Here is a 23,241-nt window from a genome sequence, read left to right as displayed (position 1 = left end):
TGGGCTTTGCTTAAACTTGCTCTTACAGGTCATACCAAGTTATAATCATTGCAGTATCACCCTTATGTTATCTTTTAATAATGTGTGCTATTTGCTAAGGAGTTGGGTAATGTTGACAAACTATAAGGTTTAAAGCTCCTCTAGGGGTAACCCCGCCTAGAGCACCCTGATAGATAAGGTCTGAATTACCAAGAAAGTTTTGCTTGCTATTTTTATCATACTTGAGACACAGTGAAACATATTAGAATGTTATTGTTTGGGAGTTGGAAAATTCTCACATGTTGTGTAGCCATCACGTGCGTGATTGTCCCCCTGATCTTCTGGTTATGTGAACCCAGTCCTGCACACAAACGACCCAAACGACAAACTCAAAAACAAGATTTTTGTTTGAATCAATATGGCGGCTTGGAGTTGAATTACACAGTAGGCTCCACCACAGCGTTTCAATTCGATTTGTGCGACGTTATTAAATGCGGAGGCAATGCAACGGGTTGGAGAGGATATGATGTTTATCTCTGTGCTGACTCCTTTGTAAGTGAAGATTGCGCAAGGCGCCGAACGCCAGGTGGCTCCACGTGGTGGAAGCGTCTGTGCCACTCGTGGGGTCAGGCGGTGGGTTATACAGGGCCATGGACGCCCACTTATACGTATGGGAATGCAACCAAAGCTGCGAAAGTCGCCTTAGCCAGAGAAGGATGGGTTAATGATAAGCAAGGTCTGAACCCTCTCATGTTATCAATTGATAAAATGACAGGCGGATTTCACCCGGAAGGGCAAAATCATGACAAAACAGTGTATTTCATTCTCGGGGTGGAGACCTCAGGTAATGACCCTCAGGCTTTTGTAAAAGTCAATTTCATCACACCACCAGTCAATTTAACTAGCACCCCTTCGCCAGACACAACTGTAAACCCACCAGTTGGACAGGATAAGAAACTGGCCGAATCGGTAATCCAAGACAGCAATTCTAAGTTTAAGGTAATTGACTTTGCTCAACTGAAACCCGCAGATATAGTGCGTATGGCCACTGGCGTCTCAGAGGAAAATTTATGGCTATCTTGGGTAGCTCAAACTGCTCAGGAAAATAGTAAAGGAGATTGCGTGGCCTGTGCGTCTGCGCGCCCTAAACTGGTTACCGTCCCAGCTCCTCTAATTACTAATGACACATCAGGGTATCAATGTATGATGAATCTCACTTGGGGCAGAGATACAAACTGCCAGACTCTGGGCAGTCTTTTCCCACCAATTAGCAACAAGACTATAGTTGGCCCATTTACGCCAGAGAAGGGTAATGGTTCGTATGTGTGCTTTAACATTACAACCCCGCGATGCAGAGTTAATCATACCAAGCCATCACCCGATGTTCAGTTAGGCGCTATAGATCCCTCATGGTGTCGGGGGATGAGGCCAGGTAATGAATTAGGAGGGTGGGCGAGAGCAGGATTGTATTTCTATTGTGGTCAACCTAAATTACATGTCAGGGTCCCACCTCACAGCAGGGGGGTTTGCGCGATGGTCAGATTACGTACTCCTCTTATCCTGTTAGGAGATAGGTTAAGACATTTACATGGGGAACGGGACAGCAGTGCGGCTTTGACTCGCCGACGACGTCGCCATATTCTTACACGGCGCAGCACACACAATTTTGATTTATCAGTTGATAACCCCACCTACATGGATGCTATAGGAGTACCACGTGGAGTTCCTAACGAATTTAAATTGGCGGATCAAGTTGCGGCAGGATTCGAGAATATTCCTATTATAGCGGCCTTCTTTCCGGTGACTCCGAATAAAAATGTGGATCGGATTAATTATGTACATTATAACGTGTTGCGACTGACCAATTTGACCAGGGATGCTGTTGCAGGTTTGGCAGAACAGACAGCTCCCACCTCGCTCATGGCGGTGCAAAATAGGATGGCCTTAGACATGTTGTTAGCGGAAAAAGGTGGTGTTTGTGCCATGTTTGGTGATATGTGTTGCACATTTATCCCCAATAATACGGCTCCAGATGGTTCGGTATCGAAAGCCCTACAAGGTTTGCGCACGCTCTCTAAAACAATGCATGAACACTCGGGGATTGACAATCCGCTGGATGAATGGCTGACCAAGGTGTTTGGGAAATGGAAGACTCTGATAATGTCACTTTTTGTATCTCTTGCTATATTCGTCGCTATTTTGGTGACTTGTGGTTGTTGCTGTATCCCATGTATCCGTTCACTTGCCATTAGACTTATAACTACCACTATAGAGGGGAAGGCTCCCTCCCCTTTGGTAATGCCACTGCTGAACCCTCCCGATCCTGATACAGATGAAGATGATATCATCAGAATGTCAGAGATTGTGTGATCACCTTGTAGTGATCAAAAGGGGGCGTGAAGTTTTTCAATTTATTTTTAGTCATGTATTGTTACTCAGCCATTTGTGTGATCTCTTAATAGAGATCAAAAGGGGGTATTGTGAGTGAGGATAGTTGTATAAGGTGATATCCTGTATAACTGACTTGCTCATTTCTGTGCTTGCACAGCAGCCTGATAAGGAAATATCTCTGAGAACAACAGGTTGTAAAACTAGGACCGCACCCACAACGGTCTTCTGAAAGTAACGCCTTATACCAGTACACACACGCACACACATAGAGGAAGAGATAAGATATTGACGCACACACATCTCATAAGGCGGAGACTGAACTCAAGTCTATATAACATCACACCCCTAGACAAAGACAGAGCTTTTCCGTACTTTGTGCTGTTCGCATGCATTGTACTGAACTGCTCTCCGCACTTTGCAAACTGCGTAAATAAAACTGTGATGATTCTTATATCGTCTCCTCTGTCTTCCTCCTTCACTGCATCAACGGACTCGGAAAGAGGTACAGGTTAACCTCAACATGTGCCAGGGCGTTGTCTCACGTATTAGATTATGCTTAAGATACGAATGGGTTTATCAGTCACATCAGAATCCATACATACTGATCCTCCCGTAATAAAATGGTCGGATCTTATCAAACACACTTTGTTTCTTGTGACAATCAAGTCAGCAAAACAGCGTATACACGTCAAGACACTGAATCAAGTTTGCCACAAGAACTCATAAGTTTGGCAGTATTGCTCTGCCGTCAGCAATCATACACCCATTTTATTTTCGTGAGACATGTGCAAGCACCTGTTCATCTACTGTTCTATCACTATGAATTAGTGATCTATTATCAATAAGGATACTTCTACAACTACTATCAAAGTATGTCCAGACTTCTTATGTTGTCAGTTGCTATATATGAATAAGTGGGTAGCTACTGACAAGCATTAAGCATGTCACACAGCCCAAACATATAACATTTCAGGACACACCACACAGTTAACAACCACAGTGAAGCGTGTCAAAGCCCAAACATGTAACATTCAACAGGACACTTACACAACACATTCAAATCAAACAGGCAGACAACATACAAGAACATATACCCCAGCCGGCATTGCTCCCTGCCTATTTTCGTACAGCACACTATGTGTGCGCACACCTTTATTCACAAACTCTTCAACTTATACTCTTTTACCGAAGCTGCTACAACTCGATTGGCCGAATACCCTTTGATCCTATTTCGGTGAATTTGACATCTGCCTTACATATAACAGATTAGCGGTTTAGCAGTTTTAATTTAGTTTGAGTGAAGGAATTCATTTTATAGCAAAATCCGAAATCGTGAAGAACTCATGAAAGTAAGCTTATTCTCGGATTCCTGAAACTTTAGATTTGCTCTTTCTTTTACTGCAAAGTACAACGTTGTTTTTTTGTTTAAATCTTTCTAGACATGGTAAATATTAAGGACAAAGCAGTTTTCACATAGTTTGAGTGAAGGAATTCATTTTATAGATAAAATCCCAAGAGTCTGCTGAGAAAAGAGAGTGAATGCGAAGTAGACTTTAACACGGCTATGGGAGCGAGCCGAGTGTGGGCTAACCGGGAGAATTGCTTGAAAGAAACGCGACACCGAATGAGCGGTCAGAACAAAGCCTCAATACGGGATTCTCGTGGTGTTTTTGTTGCTGCCTTGTCTTTTGCATAGAGTAAAAGACACCAAGGGGGGGGGGGGGGGCAAGCGTCTCAACCAAGCAAAGCTCACCATGGGGAAGGTGGCTATACCAACTAGCCTGATGCCCTGCTCCCGCAGTGACGGATAATCGTACTCTGGTTTCTCTTCATAACATACAAGTCTTTCGCCTTTTACTAAAGACTTCCGTGGAGAGCAGCACTAATGAGTTGTTTCTATTATTGGCAGGCTTTACCTTTGCGGGTGAAGCCCTTTCTGTCTGTGCAAAAGAAATCTTGCTACTTTGCAGAGTGACTTCTCTGAGTAGAGTCGCCTTACTTGTTGCGACTGTGCCGATGTTCGAAGCTGGAGTGCAAAGTTGTTGCTTGAATGGTGCTTGCTGGAGCATGCGGGAGTGCAAAGTTATACCATTTAAAAGGGCTGAAGAGTGCTCAGTGCAGCGGGTGGGCGGAGGTGCAACGTGACACTCTGGCCACCTATGGCCATAAAAAGAACATTGCTACAAGTGCGCATTGTGCCAGCAAGGGCCCTCGGACCTGAAACAGTGGACAGTTATCGCTTCTCGGCCTTTTGGCTAAGATCAAGTGTAGTATCTGTTCTTATCAGTTTAATATGTCCTCTATACGAGGACAACATATTAAATGGATTTTTAAGAATAGGAGTTGAAAAAGAAGCTTGCTCCGTTCACTCCAAGCCTCGACCCGGTACTGCAGTGCCGCTGGGAACGGTGCGCTCTCCTCTGCTCTTGTGAAAAAGCAAACAGCGGTGCAGGATGGAAGTTTCAGGGAGCCCAAGATGAAACTTTCTTTTAATCTGCTGAGAAAAGAGAGTGAATGCGAAGTAGACTTTAACACGGCTCTGGGAGCGAGCCGAGTGCGGGCTAACCGGGAGAATTGCTTGAAAGAAACGCGACACCGAATGAGTGGTCAGAACAAAGCCTCAATACGGTGTTCCCGTGGTGTTTGTGGCTGCCTTGTCTTTTGCACAGAGTAAAAGACAAGGCAGCCATCGAATAGATTGTTTCTACTTGGTCAGCCGAGGAGCAGGGGGGGGGGGGGGGGGGGGGGCAAGCGTCTCAACCAAGCAAAGCTCACCAAGTAGGAACAATCGGGCCCTTTTCGATGGCTGCAACACCTGAAAGAGATATTGATGCGAGACCCGATCAAATGCTTTTTCAAAGTCTAAATTTAAGATGACAAGCCGGGTGTTTCTGTCTCTAGCGTAATCAATGATGTCTCGAATCAGTACGAGGCTGTCGGTGAGTTGTCTCCCTGAGATGGCACAAGTTTGGTCTGGGTGAATTACCTCCTCTAAAACAGAGGACATCCGTGTCGCTAAAACCTTGCTAAAAAGTTTACAGTCAAAGTTTAAAAGTGTGATGGGCCTCCAATTCTTTAGGTCAGTCTTATCATTTTTTTTATAAAGTAGAGTCACTATTCCCACTCTAAAACTGTCAGGCAGTCGGTCGAGTTTTTCAAAATCTTTAAAAACATCTAAAATGTCTGATGATAAAAGGTCCCAATAGGTCAGATAGAATTCTGCAGGAAGCCCGTCTAAACCCGGAGCTCGACTTCTCTTAAAACCTGTTAGGCATTTTTTTAACTCTAAAGCAGTAAAATTCTGTGTCAAGTGTGCATTCTCTTTTACGGTTTTGTCAACGAATTTTAAGATTTCTGCCGATGTTTCCAAGTGCACTGGTTTCTCTTTGTACATGTTACTATAAAAGGTATGTACAGTTTCAATCATCTCTTGTGTGGATTTTGTTAAAAACCCATCTTCTCTTTTTAGATTTTGAATACACTCCTTTTTATTTATAACTTTCTTTATTTTTCACCTTCCTCAATTTCCTGCTCCCTGCTTCTTACAAAAATTCCTTTACTCTTTATTTCTGCTGAAACTGACATTTCCTTTTTGACATCTTTGATTTCTTCTTTAAAGTCTATGCCACACTGATTTAGTTTAAAGTAGCGCTGTAAGCGTTTATGTAGTCCCATCATACATCTATTCTCTTTCCTTTTTTTACGTTTACCTTGCTGTTTAAAAAAAGTCTGGGTCGTTTCCTTCACCATTTCCCACCATTGTGCATGTGTTTCGTAGAGGTCTTGAAGGGTCTGCCACTCTTTATAACATTCCCTGTACTGACTGACTATGATTTCATCCTCCAACAGGGAACAGTTGAGTTTCCACAGACCACTTCCTACCGTCACACCAGAAGGGGGTGAAAGGGTGCAGGAGAGCATAAGGTGGTCTGAAAAGAAAACAGGGGTTAATCTAACATCAGTGGGTGGGCAATCTCTAGTAAAGAAATAATCAATGCGAGAGGCTCTGGTGCCATCATGACTAAACCAGGTGAAGCCCTCCTCTCTGGGATGCATGGTTTTAAAACAGTCAGTAAGCTTAAAATCCCTGCATATGCCCTGAAGTAAAATCGAAGTCTTATCCACTTTAAAATCTACCCCTGCTCTTTTTCTATCTTTCCTGCTCAAGATACAGTTAAAACCCCCTCCTACAACTAAAGGTACTTGCCCTAGCATGTAAAGCTGTATATCTTCTAAAAGGTCATACCTTTCATTTTTTCCATTGAAACCATAAATATTTAAGAGGTTAAAGTCTTGCCCCATAAAATTCAAGTGTGCTAAAAGTGCCCGTCCGTCTCTCACCACTGTGCTACCTTTCACCATAACATGCGGATTTTTAATTAGAATGGCCACACCATCATTTTTATTTTGATTTGAGCCACTCCATATCGATAAATGGGGCCACATTTCCTCCCATTGTCTATGGTTTTTTAAAAAAGGTAGTCCACATTCTTGTATTAAAAACACATCTGATTTTATGGAGTCTAAGAAGGATAAAATACTCTGGGCTCTTGTCTTTGATTTCACACTTCTCACATTTAGTGTTGAGAAGGTGAGAACCATTAAAAGCATAAAGGAAAGTAGGTATGTCATTTTCGTTTTTCTAAGTTATCAAAACAAATTACACACAGGTTATTTCTTGGGAAACTGGCTCTTCCTTCATTTCTTTAGGTGAAAAGTGAGTAGGGTGATCTATATTTCCTTTTCGGACTCTCGGTGTTGGCCTCTGACGCAATGTTGCATTTAACTTTGAGTCCCTGGGGGTTGATTGCAGAGCTGAAGTTAAAAAGGAGACCTCATTTGGTGAGTCGGAGGGGAAGACTCTAGGTTCTTCCACTGAAGAACTGTCTGAAAGGGACCTAACCCTTCCCCTCTTCTCTGATACAACTGGGGAATCAGAGGCTCAGATGCCGTCCTCTTTGGCTGTTGACCTTCGGGGAGGTGAGTATCTTCACTAGACTCACCTGTCTGCTCTTCCTCCTCATTTAGCGTAGCTCCACCCTCTGCCTGTGAATTCTCACAGACTTCAACACTGAGTGGTGAGGCCTCTACAGACCCCTCCCCTTTTTGCTCCTCACTTCCAATCCAAGCTTTTGGCGGGAAGTTTGAATTTATTGGGTCAACCTCTTCACTTTGTTCACCAACTGCCACCTTTGGTCCTTCTCTTTGTTGGCTTGACTGTGGCTTTACCGTCTTTAATTTGTTGGCAAAAGATTTAGGGCAATCTCTGAAGAGGTGATTTAATTCTCCACAGAGATTACATTTCCTGCCATTTGGACACTCTCCAAAAGTTTGCCCAATTTCTCTGCTCTTCCCACATAACACCTTGGTACAAGCCTCAACCAGGTGCCCATGCTCACCACACTTGCGGCAGAACTTGGGCTGCCCCTGGTAGTGGATGTAACCTCGGTTTTCAAGGTGGCCAGAGTGTCGCCCACCCGCTGCACTGAGCACTCTTCAGCCCTTTTAAATGGTATAACTTTGCACTCCCGCACGCTCCAGCAAGCACCATTCAAGCAACAACTTTGCACTCCAGCTTCGAACATCGGCACAGTCGCAACAAGTAAGGCGACTCTACTCAGAGAAGTCACTCTGCACAGTAAGAAGATTTCTTTTGCACAGACAGAAAGGGCTTCACCCGCAAAGGTAAAGCCTGCCAAAAATAGAAACAACTCATTAGTGCTGCTCTCCACAGAAATCTTTAGTAAAAGGCGAAAGACTTGTACGTTATGAAGAGAAACCAGAGTATTATCCGTCACTGCGGGAGCAGGGCATCAGGCTAGTTGGCATAGCCACCTTCCCCATGGTGAGCTTTGCTTGGTTGAGACGCTTGCTCCCCCCCCCCCTTGCTCCTCGGCTGACCAACTAGGAACAATCGGGCCCTATTCGATGGCTGCCTTGTCTTTTACTCTGTGCAAAAGACAAGGCAGCAACAAAAACACCACGAGAATCCCGTATTGAGGCTTTGTTCTGATCGCTCATTCGGTGTCGCGTTTCTTTCAAGCAATTCTCCCGGTTAGCCCACACTCGGCTCGCTCCCATAGCCGTGTTAAAGTCTACTTCGCATTCACTCTCTTTTCTCAGCAGACTCTTGGGATTTTATCTATAAAATTAATTCCTTCACTCAAACTATGTGAAAACTGCTTTGTCCTTAATATTTACCATGTCTAGAAAGATTTAAACAAAAAAAACAACGTTGTACTTTGCAGTAAAAGAAAGAGCAAATCTAAAGTTTCAGGAATCCGAGAATAAGCTTACTTTCATGAGTTCTTCACGATTTCGGATTTTGCTATAAAATGAATTCCTTCACTCAAACTAAATTAAAACTGCTAAACCGCTAATCTGTTATATGTAAGGCAGATGTCAAATTCACCGAAATAGGATCAAAGGGTATTCGGCCAATCGAGCTGTAGCAGCTTCGGTAAAAGAGTATAAGTTGAAGAGTTTGTGAATAAAGGTGTGCGCACACATAGTGTGCTGTACGAAAATAGGCAGGGAGCAATGCCGGCTGGGGTATATGTTCTTGTATGTTGTCTGACTGTTTGATTTGAATGTGTTGTGTAAGTGTCCTGTTGAATGTTACATGTTTGGGCTTTGACACGCTTCACTGTGGTTGTTAACTGTGTGGTGTGTCCTGAAATGTTATATGTTTGGGCTGTGTGACATGCTTAATGCTTGTCAGTAGCTACCCACTTATTCATATATAGCAACTGACAACATAAGAAGTCTGGACATACTTTGATAGTAGTTGTAGAAGTATCCTTATTGATAATAGATCACTAATTCATAGTGATAGAACAGTAGATGAACAGGTGCTTGCACATGTCTCACGAAAATAAAATGGGTGTATGATTGCTGACGGCAGAGCAATACTGCCAAACTTATGAGTTCTTGTGGCAAACTTGATTCAGTGTCTTGACGTGTATACGCTGTTTCGCTGACTTGATTGTCACAAGAAACAAAGTGTGTTTGATAAGATCCGACCATTTTATTACGGGAGGATCAGTATGTATGGATTCTGATGTGACTGATAAACCCATTCGTATCTTAAGCATAATCTAATACGTGAGACAACGCCCTGGCACACGATAAAAAAAAAAAAGAGAGAGAGCGGTTTTGTGTCCCCACAGTCCATAATGTAGAAAAGAGAGAAAAAAGCCTTTCTGATTTGGTGTGTGTGCTCATAGTGCAGAGTGTAGAGAAAAGAAAGCCGTTTTGGTGTCACGGGTGTTGTGACTTACACACACACATTTCTAAATTGAGAAAGGAAATTATTTTAGAGGAAGCACTAGAGTTTAGATCCCACATTTGTTGATAGGCATTCATTTATTTCTTCACTTCTGATGAAGTTTCAACAATAAACAACAAACTTTGTATTATGAGAAAGAACCAGACTCATTCTTCAGGAATCCGAAAATAAGCTCTATTTTATGAGTTATGCACGAATTCGGATTCTCCTATGAAACGAATTCATTAACTCAAACCAAGTTAAGACTGCTTTGTCCTTCATATTTATTCATGTCTAATCAAGTTTCAACGATAAACAACGTTGTACTTTGTAGAATGAGAAAGAACTTCTTCAGCAATAAGCATCTCTCGACATATGACGAAATACAGATTTTGCTATAAAATTAATTCCTTCTATCAGCCTGACTTAAAACTGTTTGTCCTCCTTATTTATCCACTTCAAATCAAGTTTCAACAATTAAAAAAAATTTGTAGTTTGAGAAAGAACAACTTAATCTTCAGCAATCAGTATAAAAAGAGGTGCAAATGCCAACCATACATACCTAAAAGGTGGAGCGGAAGTATTCAGCTGCAAGTAGGAGTGAATGTTCGACCATAATTTGTAAAAAGCGGGTAAGAAAAGGTTCGAATGCCCGACTATATATTAACAAAAGCGGGAGGAGAGGTCTTCGGATGAGAGTGGGTGAGAATTTCCAACCATAATCTATAAAATACGGTGAAAAAAAATATGTGAATGCCTCATAGAACACTAAAAGCGGAAGCGTTTGGCTGCAAGAAGGTGTGAATGTCCGACTATATTTGGTGAAAAGCAGGTGAAGCAAGTTCTGAATGCCCAACCTTACATCATCAAAAGCGAGATCAGAGGTGTTCGGCTGCAAGAAGGCCATAGTTTGCCAAAAGCGGGTAAGGTGCGAATGACCGACTAAATATCAACAAAAGTGGGGGCGGAGGTCTTCGGATGGAAGTGGGTGTGAATATCCCACCATACAAGTATGGTGGAGAGGAAGCTGTGAATGGCCGACCATAGTAAAAGGCGGGTGAGAGAAGGTGCGAATGTCAAACCATACATAATCAAAACAGGGAGCGGAGGTGTTCTGCTGTAAGAAGGTGTGAATGTCCAACCATAGTTGGTAAAAAGCGGGTAAGAAAAGGTTAAAATACCCGACTGTACACAATCAATAGCGGGAGCGGAGTTGTTCGGCTACAAGAAGGTGTGAAAGTCCGACCATGGTTTGTAAAAACCGGGAAGAAAAGGCTCGAAAGCCCGACTATACACCATCAAAAAGAAGGTTTGAATGTCCATCAATAATTGCTTTAAAACAAGAAAGTAAATTTTCGAACATCAAACCGTACATGATCATAAGCGGGAGAGGAGGTGTTCCGCTCTAAGACGGTGTGAATGTCCGACAATAGTTGGTAAAAAGCGGGTAAGAAAAGGTTAAAATACCCGACTCTACACAATCAATAGCGGGAGCGGAGGTTTTCGGCTACTAAAAGGTGTGAAAGTCCGATCCTGGTTTGTAAAAAGCGGGTAAGAAAAGGTTCGAATGCCCAAACATACACCATCAAAAGAGGGAGCGGAGGTGTTCGGCTGTAAGACGGTGTGAATGTCCGATCATAGTTGGTAAAAAGCGGGTAAGAAAAGGTTAAAATACCCGACTGTACACAATCAAAAGAGGGAGCGGAGTTGTTCAGCTAAGAGAAGGTGTGAAAGTCCGACCATGGTTTGTAAAAAGCGGGTAAGAAAAGGTTCGTATGCCCGAATATACACTATCAAAACCGGAAGCGTAGGTGTTCGGCTGCAAGAAGGTGTGAACGTCCGACCAAAGTTTGTAAAAAAGCAGTTAAGAAAAGGTTCGAATATCTAACCAAACATAATCAAAAGCGGATGAGAAGGTGTTCGACTGCAAGTAGGTGTGAATGTCAGAGAATAATTTGCAAAAAGCTGATGAGAAAGGGTGAGAATGCCCGACTATACACCATCAAATGCGGTAGCGGAGTTGTTCGGCCGTGAGTAGGTGTGATTCTCCAACCATAATTGCTGAAAAATGTGTTAGAAAAGGTAAGAATGCCTGTCCATACATAATCAAAATCGGGAGAGGTGGTGTTCAGCTGCAAGAAGGTCTAAATGTCCATCAATAATTGCTAGAAAACATGAAAGAAAATTTTCGAAAATCAAACCACACATGATCATAAGTGGGAGAGGAGGTGTTCAGCTGCAAGAAGGTGTGAATGTCCACCCATAATACCTGAAAAATGGGTAAAAAAAAGGTGCGAATGCCCAACCATACATCATCAAAAGCAGGAGTGCATGTGTTCGGCTACAAGAAGGTGTGAACGTCCAACCAAAGTTTGTAAAAAGCAGTTAAGAAAAGGTTCGAATATCCAACCAAACATAATCAAAAGCGGGAGCAGAGCTTTTCGACGGCAAGTAGGTGTGAATGTCAGATCATAATTTGCAAAAAGCTGATGAGATAGGGTGAGAATGCCCGACTATACACCATCAAATGCGGGAGCGGAGTTGTTCGGCTGTGAGTAGGTGTGAATCTCCGACCATAATTGCTGAAAAATGTGTTAGAAAAGGTAAGAATGCCGGTCCATACATCATCATTGAGCGAGAGAGGTTGTGTTCGGCTGCAAGTAGGTGTGACTGTTCGACTAAAGTTTGTAAAAAGTGGGTAAGACAAGGTGCGAATGCCTGACAATGTATGATCATAAGCGGGAGCGGAGGTGTTCAGCTGCAAGAAGGTCTACATGTCCATCAATAATTGCTAGAAAACATGAAAGAAACTTTTCGAAAATCAAACCACACATGATCATAAGTGGGATAGGAGGTGTTCAGCTGCAAGGTGTGAATGTCCACCCATAATTCCTGAAAAATGGGCAAAAAAAAGGTGTGAATGCCCAACCATACATCATCAAAAGCAGGAGTGGAAGTGTTCGGCTACAAGAAGGTGTGAACGTCCAACCAAAATATGTAAAAAGCAGTTAAGAAAAGGTTCGAATATCCAACCATACATAATCAAAAGCGGGAGCAGAGCTTTTCGACTGCAAGTAGGTGTGAATGTCAGATCATAATTTGCAAAAAGCTGATGAGAAAGGGTGAGAATGCCCAACTATACACCATCAAATGCGGGAGCGGAGTTGTTCGGCTGTGAGTAGGTGTGAATCTCCGACCAATAATTGCTGAAAAAATGTGTTAGAAAATAAAAAATATATCTATAAAATTAATTCCTTCACTCAAAACTATGTTAAAACGGCTTTTACCTTCATATTTATCAATGTCTCGATAGATTTTAAACAAAAAAACAACGTTGTACTTTGCAATAAAAAGAAAGAGCAAATCAAAAGTTTTAGGAATCCGAGAATAAGCTTATTTTCATGAGTTCTGCACGATTTCGGATTTTATGTATAAAATGAATTAATTCACTCAAACCAAGTTAAAACTGCTTTTTCCTTCATATTTATCAATGTCTAGATCGACTTCAACAAAGAACAACATTGTATTTTGCAGTAGAAGAAAGAGCAACACTGAAGGATCAGGAATCCGAGAATAAGCTTATTTTCTTATGGGCAAGTGGGAACTGCTTTGTCCTTCATATTTATCAATGTGTAGATGGATTTCAACTTCTTCTACTGCAAAGTCCAATGTTTTTCTTTGTTGAAGTCGATCTAGACATTGATGAATATGGAAGGACAAAGCAGTTTTAACTTGGTTTGAGCAAAGCAATTCATTTTATAGCAAAATCCGAAATCGTGCAGAACTCATGAAAGCAGGCTTATACTCGGATTCCTGAAACTTAAGATTTGCTCTTTCTTTTACTGCAAAGTACAACGTTGTTTTTTTGTTTAAATATGTCTAGACATGGTAAATATGAAGGACAAATCAGTTTTAACATAGTTTGAGTGAAGTAATGCATTTTATAAGCAAAATCCCAAATCATGCGGAACTCACGAAATGCTTTTTCTCGCTTTTCACTGCTTTTTACAAACTTTGGTTGGACGTTCACACCTTCTTGCATCCGAACACCTCCGCTTCCGCTTTTGATGATGTATATTCGGGCATTCGAACCTTTTATTACCCGCTTTTTACAAACCATTGTCGGACTTTCACACCTTCTTGCAGCCGAACACCACCTCTCCCGCTTTTGATGATGTATGGTCCAGTATTCTTACCTTTTCTAACACATTTTTCAGCAATTATGGTCGGACAATCACACCTACTCACAGCTGGACACCTCCGCTCCCGCTTTTGATCATACAATGTCGGGACATCGCTCCTTGTCTTACCAGCTTTTTACAAACTTTAGTCGAACATTCACACCTTCTTGCAGCTGAACACCTCCGCTCCCGCTTTTGATGATGGATAGTCGGGCTTTCGAGCCTTTTCTTACCCGGTTTTTACAAATTATGGTTGGACATTCAGACCTTGCAGCCGAACACCTCCGCTCTCTCTTTTGATCATACATTGTTGGGCATTCGCACCTTGTCTTACCCGCTTTTTACAAACTATAGTCAGACATTCACACCTTGCAGCTGAACCTCCGCTCCCTGTTTTGATCATGTATGGTCTGGCAATACTACCTTTACTTCCCCCGTTTGTGAGTAATTATGGCTGGACATTCACACCTACTTGCAGTCGAACTGCTCTGCTACCGCTTTTGATTATGTTTGGTTTGGATATTCAAACCTTTTCTTAACTGCTTTTTACAAACCATGGTCGGACTTTCACACCTTCTTGTAGCCGAACAACTCCGCTCCCGCTATTGATTGTGTACAGTCGGGTAATTTAACCTTTTCTTACCCGCTTTTTACCAACTATGGTCGGACATTCACACCGTCTTACAGCGGAACACCTCCACTCCCGCTTTTTATGGTGTATAGTCGGGCATTCGAACCTTTTCTTACCCGCTATTTACAAACTATGGTACGACATCCAAACCTTCGTGTATCCGAAAACTCCGCTCTCTCTTTTGATCATACATTGTCGGACATTCGCACCTTTTCTTACCCGCTTTTTACAAACCATGGTCGGACTGTCACACCTTCTTGTAGCCGAACACATCCGCTCCCTCTTTTGATTGTGTACAGTCGGGTATTTTAACCTTTTCTTACCCGCTTTTTACCAAGTATGGTCGGACATTCACACCTTCGTACAGCGGAACACCTCCGCTCCCTCTTTTGATGGTGTATGTTCGGGCATTCAAACCTTTTCTTACCCGCTTTTTACAAACCATGGTCGGACTTTCACACCTTCTTGTAGCCGAACAACTCCGCTCCCGCTATTGATTGTGTACAGTCGGGTATTTTAACTTTTCTTACCCGCTTTTTACCAACTATGGTTGGACATTCACACCGTCTTACAGCGGAACACCTCCGCTCCCGCTTTTTATGGTGTATAGTCGGGCATTCGAACCTTTTCTTACCCGCTATTTACAAACTATGGTAGGATATTCAAACCTTCGTGTATCCGAAAACCTCCGCTCTCTCTTTTGATCATACATTGTCGGACATTCGCACCTTTTCTTACCCGCTTTTTACAAACCATGGTCGGACTGTCACACCTTCTTGTAGCCGAACACATCCGCTCCCGCTATTGATTGTGTACAGTCGGGTATTTTAACCTTTTCTTACCCGCTTTTTACCAACTATGGTCGGACATTCACACCTTCGTACAGCGGAACACCTCCGCTCCCTCTTTTGATGGTGTATGTTCGGGCATTCAAACCTTTTCTTACCCGCTTTTTCCAAACTATGGTCGGCTATTCACAGCTTCCTCTCCACCATACTTGTATGGTGGGATATTCACACCCACTTGCATCCGAAAACCTCCGCCCCAAATTTTGTTGATATTTAGTCGGACATTCGCACCTTACCCGCTTATGGCAAACTATGGCCTTCTTGCAGCCAAACAACTCTGATCTTGCTTTTGATGATGTAAGGTTGGGCATTCAGACCTTGCTTCACTTGCTTTTCACCAAATATAGTCGGACATTCACACCTTCTTGCAGCCGAACACTTCCGCTCCACCTTTTAGTGTTCTATCACACCTTTTTTTTCACCGCATTTTATACATTATGGTTGGAAATTTTCAACCACTTTCATCCGAAGACCTCTCCTCCCGCTTTTGTTAATATATTTGAACTTTAGTTTGACATTCAAACCTTCTTGCAGCTGAACCACCTCCGCTCCCTGTTTTGATCATATATGGTCTGGCAATACTACCTTTTCTTACCCGTTTGTGAGTAATTATGGCTGGACATTCACACCTACTTGCAGCCGAACACAACCTCTCTCGCTTTTGATGATGTATGGACCGGCATTCTTACCTTTTCTAACACATTTTTCAGCAATTATGGTCGGAGATTCACACCTACTCACAGCCGAACAACTCCGCTCCCGCATTTGATGGTGTATAGTCGGGCAATTCTCACCCTTTCTCATCAGCTTTTTGCAAATTATGATCTGACATTCACAACTACTTGCAGTCGAACAGCTCTGCTCCCGCTTTTGATTATGTATGGTTGGATATTCGAACCTTTTCTTAACTGCTTTTTACAAACTTTGGTTGGACGTTCACACCTTCTTGTAGCCGAACACATGCACTCCTGCTTTTGATGATGTATGGTTGGGAATTCGCACCTTTTTTTTTACCCATTTTTCAGGTATTATGGGTGGACATTCACACCTTCTTGCAGCTGAACACCTCCTCTCCCACTTATGATCATGTGTGGTTTGATTTTCGAAAATTTTCTTTCATGTTTTCTAGCAATTATTGATGGACATGTAGACCTTCTTGCAGCTGAACACCACCTCTCCCGATTTTGATGATGTATGGACCGGCATTTTTACCTTTTCTAACACATTTTTCAGCAATTATGGTTGGAGATTCACACCTACTCACAGCCGAACAACTCCGCTACCGCATTTGATGGTGTATAGTCGGGCATTCTCACCCTTTCTCATCAGCTTTTTGCAAATTATGATCTGACATTCACACCTACTTCCAGTCGAACAGCTCTGCTCCCGCTTTTGATTATGTTTGGTTAGATATTCGAACCTTTTCTTAACTGCTTTTTACAAACTTTGGTCGGACGTTCACAATATCTTGCAGCCGAACACCTCCGCTTCCGCTTTTGATGGTGTATATTCGGGCATACGAACCTTTTCTTACCCGCTTTTTACAAACCAAGGTCGGACTTTCACACCTTCTCTTAGCTGAACAACTCCGCTCCCTCTTTTGATTGTGTACAGTCGGGTAATTTAACCTTTTCTTACCCGCTTTTTACCATCTATGGTCGGACATTCACACCGTCTTACAGCGGAACACCTCCGCTCCCTCTTTTGATGATGTATGGTTAGGCATTCGCACCTTTTCTTACCCATTTTTCAGTAATTATGGGTAGACATTCACACCTTCTTGCAGCTGAACACCTCCTCTCCCGCTTATGATCATGTGCAGTTTGATATTCGAAAATTTTCTTTCATGTTTTCTAGCAATTATTGATGGACATTCAGACCGTCTTGCAGCTGAACACCTCCGCTCCCACTTTTGATGGTGTATAGTCGGGCTTTCGAGCCTTTTCTTCCCCGGTTTTTACAAATTATGGTTGGACATTCAGACCTTCTTGCAGCCGAAAACCTCCACTCCCTCTTTTGATCATACATTGTCGGGCATTCGCACCTTTTCTTACCCGCTTTTTACAAACCATGGTCGGACTTTCACACCTTTTAGTAGCCGAACAACTCCGCTCCCGCTATTGATTGTGTACAGTCGGGTATTTTAACCTTTTCTTACCCACTTTTTACCAACTATGGTTGGACATTCACACCTTCTTACAGCAGAACACCTCCGCTCCCTGTTTTGATTATGTATGGTTTGACATTCGCACCTTCTCTCACCCGCCTTTTACTATGGTCGGCCATTCACAGCTTCCTCTCCACCATACTTGTATGGTGGGATATTCACACCCACTTGCATCCGAAGACCTCCGCCCCCACTTTTGTTGATATTTAGTCGGTCATTCGCACCTTACCCGCTTTTGGCAAACTATGGCCTTCTTGCAGCCAAACACCTCTGATCTCGCTTTTGATGATGTAAGGTTGGGCATTCAGACCTTGCTTCACCTGCTTTTCACCAAATATAGTCGGACATTCACACCCACTTGCATCCGAAGACCTCCGGCCCAAATTTTGTTGATATTTAGTCGGACATTCGCACCTTACCCGCTTTTGGCAAACTATGGCCTTCTTGCAGCCAAACACCTCTGATCTCGCTTTTGATGATGTAAGGTTGGGCATTCAGACCTTGCTTCACCTGCTTTTCACCAAATATAGTCGGACATTCACACCTTCTTGCAGCCGAACACTTCCGCTCCACCTTTTAGTGTTCTATCACACCTTTTTTTCACCGCATTTTATACATTATGGTTGGAAATTTTCAACCACTCTCATCCGAAGACCTCTCCTCCCGCTTTTGTTAATATATTTGAACTTTAGTCGGACATTCAAACCTTCTTGCAGCTGAACCACCTCCGCTCCCTGTTTTGATCATATATGGTCTGGCAATACTACCTTTTCTTACCCGTTTGTGAGTAATTATGGCTGGACATTCACACCTACTTGCAGCCGAACACAACCTCTCTCGCTTTTGATGATGTATGGACCGGCATTCTTACCTTTTCTAACACATTTTTCAGCAATTATGGTTGGAGATTCACACCTACTCACAGCCGAACAACTCCGCTCCCGCATTTGATGGTGTATAGTCGGGCATTCTCACCCTTTCTCATCAGCTTTTTGCAAATTATGATCTGACATTCACACCTACTTGCAGTCGAACAGCTCTGCTCCCGATTTTGATTATGTATGGTTGGATATTCGAACCTTTTCTTAACTGCTTTTTACAAACTTTGGTTGGACGTTCACACCTTCTTGTAGCCGAACACATGCACTCCTTCTTTTGATGATGTATGGTTGGGCATTCGCACCTTTTTTTTACCCATTTTTCAGGTATTATGGGTGGACATTCACACCTTCTTGCAGCTGAACACCTCCTCTCCCACTTATGATCATGTGTGGTTTGATTTTCGAAAATTTTCTTTAATGTTTTCTAGCAATTATTGATGGACATGTAGACCTTCTTGCAGCTGAACACCACCTCTCCCGATTTTGTTGATGTATGGACCGGCATTTTTACCTTTTCTAACACATTTTTCAGCAATTATGGTTGGAGATTCACACCTACTCACAGCCGAACCACTCCGCTCCCGCATTTGATGGTGTATAGTCGGGCATTCTCACCCTTTCTCATCAGCTTTTTGCAAATTATGATCTGACATTCACACCTACTTCCAGTCGAACAGCTCTGCTCCCGCTTTTGATTATGTTTGGTTAGATATTCGAACCTTTTCTTAACTGCTTTTTACAAACTTTGGTCGGACGTTCACAATATCTTGCAGCCGAACACCTCCGCTTCCGCTTTTGATGGTGTACAGTCGGGAATTTTAACCTTTTCTTACCCGCTTTTTACCAAGTATGGTCGGACATTCACACCTTCGTACAGCGGAACACCTCCGCTCCCTCTATTGATGGTGTATGTTCGGGCATTCAAACCTTTTCTTACCCGCTTTTTCCAAACTATGGTCGGCTATTCACAGCTTCCTCTCCACCATACTTGTATGGTGGGATATTCACACCCACTTGCATCCGAAAACCTCCGCCCCAAATTTTGTTGATATTTAGTCGGACATTCGCACCTTACCCGCATTTTGCAAACTATGGCCTTCTTGCAGCCAAACAACTCTGATCTTAATTTTGATGATGTAAGGTTGGGCATTCAGACCTTGCTTCACCTGCTTTTCACCAAATATAGTCGGACATTCACACCTTCTTGCAGCCGAACACTTCCGCTCCACCTTTTAGTGTTCTATCACACCTTTTTTTTCACCGCATTTTATACATTATGGTTGGAAATTTTCAACCACTTTCATCCGAAGACCTCTCCTCCCGCTTTTGTTAATATATTTGAACTTTAGTTTGACATTCAAACCTTCTTGCAGCTGAACCTCCTCCGCTCCCTGTTTTGATCATATATGGTCTGGCAATACTACCTTTTCTTACCCGTTTGTGAGTAATTATGGCTGGACATTCACACCTACTTGCAGCCGAACACAACCTCTCTCGCTTTTGATGATGTATGGACCGGCATTTTTACCTTTTCTAACACATTTTTCAGCAATTATGGTCGGAGATTCACACCTACTCACAGCCGAACAACTCCGCTCCCGCATTTGATGATGTATAGTCGGGCATTCTCACCCTTTCTCATCAGCTTTTTGCAAATTATGATCTGACATTCACACCTACTTGCAGTCGAACAGCTCTGCTCCCGCTTTTGATTATGTTTGGTTGGATATTCGAACCTTTTCTTAACTTCTTTTTACATATTTTGGTTGGACGTTCACACCTTCTTGTAGCCGAACACTTCCACTCCTGCTTTTGATGATGTATGGTTGGGCATTCACACCTTTTTTTTGCCCATTTTTCAGGAATTATGGGTGGACATTCACACCTTGCAGCTGAACACCTCCTATCCCACTTATGATCATGTGCGGTTTGATTTTCGAAAAGTTTCTTTCATGTTTTCTAGCAATTATTGATGGACATGTAGACCTTCTTGCAGCTGAACACCTCCGCTCCCGCTTTTGATCATACATTGTCAGGCATTCGCACCTTGTCTTACCCACTTTTTACAAACTTTAGTCGAACAATCACACCTTTTTGCAGCCGAACACCACCTCTACCGCTTTTGATGATGTATGGTCCAGCATTCTTACCTTTTCTAACACATTCTTCAGCAATTATGGTCGGACATTCACACCTACTCAGAGCCGAACACTTCCGCTCCCGCATTTGATGGTCTATAGTCGGGCATTCTAAAGCGGAAAAGACTCATTCTTATGTTTGGTTAGATATTCGAACCTTTTCTTAACTGCTTTTTACAAACTTTGGTCGGACGTTCACAATATCTTGCAGCCGAACACCTCCGCTTCCGCTTTTGATGGTGTATATTCGGGCATACGAACCTTTTCTTACCCGCTTTTTACAAACCAAGGTCGGACTTTCACACCTTCTCTTTGCTGAACAACTCCGCTCCCTCTTTTGATTGTGTACAGTCTGGTAATTTAACCTTTTCTTACCCGCTTTTTACCATCTATGGTCGGACATTCACACCGTCTTACAGCGGAACACCTCCGCTCCCTCTTTTGATGATGTATGGTTAGGCATTCGCACCTTTTCTTACCCATTTTTCAGTAATTATGGGTAGACATTCACACCTTCTTGCAGCTGAACACCTCCTCTCCTGCTTAAGATCATGTGCAGTTTGATATTCGAAAATTTTCTTTCATGTTTTCTAGCAATTATTGATGGACATTCAGACCGTCTTGCAGCTGAACACCTCCGCTCCCACTTTTGATGGTGTATAGTCGGGCTTTCGAGCCTTTTCTTCCCCGGTTTTTACAAATTATGGTTGGACATTCAGACCTTCTTGCAGCCGAAAACCTCCACTCCCTCTTTTGATCATACATTGTCGGGCATTCGCACCTTTTCTTACCCGCTTTTTACAAACCATGGTCGGACTTTCACACCTTCTTACAGCAGAACACCTCCGCTCCCTGTTTTGATTATGTATGGTTTGACATTCGCACCTTCTCTCACCCGCCTTTTACTATGGTCGGCCATTCACAGCTTCCTCTCCACCATACTTGTATGGTGGGATATTCACACCCACTTGCATCCGAAGACCTCCGCCCCCACTTTTGTTGATATTTAGTCGGTCATTCGCACCTTACCCGCTTTTGGCAAACTATGGCCTTCTTGCAGCCAAACACCTCTGATCTCGCTTTTGATGATGTAAGGTTGGGCATTCAGACCTTGCTTCACCTGCTTTTCACCAAATATAGTCGGACATTCACACCTTCTTGCAGCCGAACACTTCCGCTTTTAGTGTTCTATGAGGCATTCACATATTTTTTTTCACCGTATTTTATAGATTATGGTTGGAAATTCTCACCCACTCTCATCCGAAGACCTCTCCTCCCGCTTTTGTTAATATATAGTCGGGCATTCGAACCTTTTCTTACCCGCTTTTTACAAATTATGGTCGAACATTCACACCTACTTGCAGCTGAATACTTCCGCTCCACCTTTTAGGTATGTATGGTTGGCATTTGCACCTCTTTTTATACTGATTGCTGAAGATTAAGTTGTTCTTTCTCAAACTACAAATTTTTTTTAATTGTTGAAACTTGATTTGAAGTGGATAAATAAGGAGGACAAACAGTTTTAAGTCAGGCTGATAGAAGGAATTCATTTTATAGCAAAATCTGTATTTCGTCATATGTCGAGAGATGCTTATTGCTGAAGAAGTTCTTTCTCATCTTTCTCACAAAGCAGTCTTAACTTGGTTTGAGTTAATGAATTCGTTTTATAGGAGAATCCGAATTCGTGCATAACTCATAAAATAGAGCTTATTTTCGGATTCCTGAAGAATGAGTCTGGTTCTTTCTCATAATACAAAGTTTGTTGTTTATTGTTGAAACTTCATCAGAAGTGAAGAAATAAATGAATGCCTATCAACAAGTGTGGGATCTAAACTCTAGTGCTTCCTCTAAAATAATTTCCTTTCTCAATTTAGAAATGTGTGTGTGTAAGTCACAACACCCGTGACACCAAAACGGCTTTCTTTTCTCTACACTCTGCACTATGAGCACACACACCAAATCAGAAAGGCTTTTTTCTCTCTTTTCTACATTATGGACTGTGGGGACACAAAACCGCTCTCTCTCTTTTTTTTTTTTTATCGTGTGCCAGGGCGTTGTCTCACGTATTAGATTATGCTTAAGATACGAATGGGTTTATCAGTCACATCAGAATCCATACATACTGATCCTCCTGTAATAAAATGGTCGGATCTTATCAAACACACTTTGTTTCTTGTGACAATCAAGTCAGCGAAACAGCGTATACACGTCAAGACACTGAATCAAGTTTGCCACAAGAACTCATAAGTTTGGCAGTATTGCTCTGCCGTCAGCAATCATACACCCATTTTATTTTCGTGAGACATGTGCAAGCACCTGTTCATCTACTGTTCTATCACTATGAATTAGTGATCTATTATCAATAAGGATACTTCTACAAGGACTTCTTATGTTGTCAGTTGCTATATATGAATAAGTGGGTAGCTACTGACAAGCATTAAGCATGTCACACAGCCCAAACATATAACATTTCAGGACACACCACACAGTTAACAACCACAGTGAAGCGTGTCAAAGCCCAAACATGTAACATTCAAGAGGACACTTACACAACACATTCAAATCAAACAGGCAGACAACATACAAGAACATATACCCCAGCCGGCATTGCTCCCTGCCTATTTTCGTACAGCACACTATGTGTGCGCACACCTTTATTCACAAACTCTTCAACTTATACTCTTTTACCGAAGCTGCTACAGCTCGATTGGCCGAATACCCTTTGATCCTATTTCAGTGAATTTGACATCTGCCTTAC

The 23,241-nt window shown here is 42.5% G+C and overlaps 3 non-coding genes across 3 annotated transcripts; 2 read left to right on the top strand and 1 right to left on the bottom strand.

Moving 5' to 3' along the window:
- The first annotated feature begins 4,183 nt into the window (after positions 1-4,183).
- Positions 4,184-4,297, top strand: LOC140310571 (U5 spliceosomal RNA). Its single transcript, XR_011916628.1, has one exon. It is a non-coding gene; the product is annotated as a U5 spliceosomal RNA (small nuclear RNA).
- A 308-nt stretch (positions 4,298-4,605) lies between these two features.
- LOC140310435 (U2 spliceosomal RNA) lies at positions 4,606-4,789 on the top strand. Its single transcript, XR_011916507.1, has one exon. It is a non-coding gene; the product is annotated as a U2 spliceosomal RNA (small nuclear RNA).
- Positions 4,790-8,044: 3,255 nt separating this feature from the next.
- Positions 8,045-8,158, bottom strand: LOC140310529 (U5 spliceosomal RNA). The gene has a single exon (XR_011916588.1). It is a non-coding gene; the product is annotated as a U5 spliceosomal RNA (small nuclear RNA).
- Between the last annotated feature and the right edge of the window lie 15,083 nt (positions 8,159-23,241).

Source organism: Leuresthes tenuis, unplaced genomic scaffold (genome assembly GCF_036924035.1).
Source record: "Leuresthes tenuis unplaced genomic scaffold, fLeuTen1.0.hap1 SCAF_6, whole genome shotgun sequence".
Classification (NCBI taxonomy): Eukaryota; Metazoa; Chordata; class Actinopteri; order Atheriniformes; family Atherinopsidae; genus Leuresthes; species Leuresthes tenuis.
This window is presented reverse-complemented; position numbering and strand designations above follow the sequence as displayed.